Source organism: Orycteropus afer, unplaced genomic scaffold (genome assembly GCF_000298275.1).
Source record: "Orycteropus afer afer isolate SDZICR_OR568_19922 unplaced genomic scaffold, OryAfe1.0 scaffold00130, whole genome shotgun sequence".
NCBI lineage: Eukaryota > Metazoa > Chordata > Mammalia > Tubulidentata > Orycteropodidae > Orycteropus > Orycteropus afer.
Window position 1 is genome coordinate 2,755,345 of NW_006921717.1, and position 3,702 is coordinate 2,759,046.

Below are 3,702 nucleotides of genomic sequence, written 5' to 3' on the forward strand. Positions count from 1 at the left end.
CCACGCTCCGCCCACTGCCACGAGGCCCCGCCCAGTGGGCCCCGCCTCTGTGAAAGCCCCGCCCCTCCGGAGACTCCGCCCCTGCGGCTGAGCGGAGCCCGGGTCGACGGAGCCCCGCCCCCTCTATAGAGACCACGCCCCCTCTACAGGCCCCGCCCCCGAGCCCGGGGAAGCACCACCCACCACCCTGTCTCAGGGACTCCCTCGCCCCACCTAGTGGGTTCGGGGACTGTGCTGTTGCTCCGAGTCTTGTGTCCCAGTTCGAAGAAGCTCCAGACCCCGCCCCCATTTCGGAGGACTCCCCAGTTCTTCTGGAGACGCCGGCGCCCCTTCCCGGCCGCAGTCACGGTACGACGCTGGGCCAGAGACCCTTACCCCGCCGAAGTTCCGGGGACTCCCGCCTCCCGCCCCGGAGACCCCGCCTCCAGCCAGCTGAAGGCGCGGAATTAGAGGCGAAAAAATGCCAGAGGAAGCGGAGGAGGGATGGGTGGCAACAGCAGATCCGAGTCGCAGACTTGTCTTCCAGCCAGCTCGGCTCCCTTCTCGCTGGGCCCTGGGTTCCAGCGACACCCTCCTCAACACACACACCACCCCCCAAGATGCCGCAAAGAGGGACCTCGGGGGCGCACCTCCATCAGTCGCGTGCCAGGCCCGTGCGCTGTAATATAAACAGATTAAACCCTTTAATCCCTGGGAAACAAGGACGATAATCGCCCATTTTACCGACGACAAAACAGATTTAGGCAACTGACATGTTCACGGTTCCTTTGCTAGGAAGGGGCCCAGAAGGGATCTCAGCTTTGTGATTCCTAACTTCTGTACCTTGTCGTTATGACGAGGGGGATGGCTAGACGGGGCCTGGGGGCAGGGGAGGGGAGCAGGAGACACCCAGCCAAGCATGGATCCGGTCCCTACAGCTCAGAGTCTCTTGTCTGCCCGGAAACTACAACCTCTGACTGCTTGGATCCATTCATCCTGTCTTTGGAGGGTATGTGTTTCCGGAGAAATCAAGGCAGACTGCACTGAAGAGGTGGCCTTTGACTCAGCCACGAAAGATGAGTGGGAGTTTGTGGGTACATTCCTGAGAGGGAACACCCGTCCCCTCTCTCCTCAGCCTGTTGTATGTGAAGCTTCTAGTCCACCAGATTCCCCCTGGGCCCACCCTGCCCCCCTCATTCCCCCACCTAAAAATAGTCCAAGATATCCAAGATACCAACTGCTCTGCCAACTGTTCTGAGGCCGCAACAGCCAGTTGCAACAAGAAAGCAGTCCACAAAGGCATTCAGAGAGTAACTGTGAGAAGCCACTGCGGGCTAGGCCAGGCTGCTGGGCTGCAAACCCCGCACCAGGGGACAGTTTCTGTCCCTGTAATATTTGCCCATAGTGCCAGGTACACACAGCCACCACATGACACGGGCGATAGGACCCTCCCGTTGTCCCTCCAGCTTCCAACAACATAGTGCTTGCTGTAGACTAGGCCCTCAGTGAGCATATGCTGAGTTATTATAATTCCCAGTGTACAAGTGAGGAAACAGAGGCTCAGAAAGGGTGAGACACTTATCCCAGGTCACACAGCCAGACAAGTGTAGAGCTGAGATTAGACCAGACCCCAGTGCTACCATCAGACAGCAGGGAGAAAAGTCTGGAAGTGCCAGGGCCAGCTTCAGGAGGCAGGCACGTCTCCTGGGATAGAGCTCCAGGTTAGGAGCTGCATGGAGGGACAGCCACACCACCTTGCAGACCTCAGGGAGCCTGACCCCAGGAGTGTCTTGGTAGGGGAGAGGAGGAGAAAGTGGGGACCCCACCATCAGGCACAGAACCCAGATGCCAGCCCCAGCTCCTTAGGTCCCGTGGTCTGTCCCAAGGACTCTAGCTCCTTGACCTTTTCAGGCCTGTTTCATTATCTGTCCGGTGGGAATAATAATGGCACCTAAGAGGAGCTCTGGTAGCATAGTGGCTAAGGCACTTGACTGCTAACCAGAAGGCTGGCGGTTCAAACCCACCAGCCACTCCTCGGAAGGAAGATGGGGCAATCTACTTCCGTAGTGATACTGCCTCGGAAACCCAAGGAGGGGTCGCTATGAGTCGGGGCCGACTCGACGGCACATAACAACAACAACAACAACATTTTGGGGAAGGAGCCCTGATGGTGCAATGGTTAAGTGCTTGGCTGCTAACCAAAAGGTCGGTGGCTCAAACCCACCAGCCACTCACTCCACCCTGAAACGTAGTGGCTTCAAATAATGAACATTTATTCTCCTACACAGTCTCGGATGGTCAAGAATGGCAACAGTTTACCAGCTTGGGGTCCGTCCTTCACGTGGTTGCAGTCCAGATATCAATCAGGGCTGTAGTCATTTGAAAGCTTACCTGGGACTGAAGTATCATTTTCTTAGGAGAGCCACATACCTGGCTTGTGGTTGGCAACGGTTATTTTCCATGTGGACTTCCCCATGGGGCTACTTGAATATCCTCATGTCATGACATGTGGCCTCCCGCAGAGGGAGTGATCCAGGAGAGAAGGCAGAAACCACAGTGTCTTTCCTTTTTAAAAAAAAAAAAAACTGGCCTCAGTGATCACACATCATTGTCTCCGTAACATCTCCTTGGTTACCCAGATCGGCCTTACTCAGGGTGTGAATACCAGGCGGCAGGGATTGGGGGACTCTTGAAAGCTGGTGTCCACAGTCTGCCCCTCTGGCTCTCCTCCCATACTGAAAACATGTCATCCTCTTCCAAGGCCTCTCTAGCGCTCACCCCAATACACCGTCACTTGGACGTCTGAAACCCTATCCTGAAGGATATCCACACCCTGAGGCTCTTCAGGTGTGGTCTCTTAGCCACAACTCCTCAAGTCCAGTTCCTGTCCTTCTGAAGACCTGTGAACGAGAGAGATAACTTATCTGCCCCCTACACACCCAATATAAGATGGTGGTCAGGCAAAGTTACCATGTACAGGTGCTATATATGACCTCCTGTTAGGGAAAAAAAAAAAGCACATGGGTGGAAATATGGGAAGTACCAGGAGTCACTGGTACATAGCCTTCTGGAAATCTAGCAGGACACAGTTGCAATTCTTTAACTGAGACTCGAGTCCTTGGAATAATTACCCATGGTCCTTGTCTCCACCCTCTGAACTCTTCACTCCACCTTCTAAGTCATCCTTCCTTTTCCATAAAAGGTAGACTGTGTTTGCATCTGAGTAATTTTTCCAACCTTTTTCCTGCAGTTGAAGTGGAGGGATCCAAATCCCTCTTTTCAGTTTATGCTATTTCTGTCCTTTTCAGTCCAAGCTGGTGTTTCTGCCAACATGATTTTCTTTAGAATGCTGTGGGAAAGAACAAGGAGCTTTTCTTGCTCCTTAGAAGTGAGAATGGCCAGACTTCATCTCACCTGCTTTGGTCCTGTTGTCGGAAAGGACCAGTCCCTGGAGAAGGTATCATCATGCTCGGTAAAGTGGAGGGTCAGCGAAAAAGGGGAAGACCCTCAATGAGTAGATTGACACAGTGGCTGCAATGATGGGCTCAAGTATAGCAAGGATTGTGAGGATGGCGCAGGACCAGGCAGGGTTCTGTTCTGCTGCCCATGGGGTGGCTATGAGCCAAAACAGGCTAGACTGCACCAAACAACCATAACATCTTGCTGTAGCTGCTCTTACGCCTTCATTTCCTGGCTGTGAAGAAGCAAATGGCCATGTGGTGG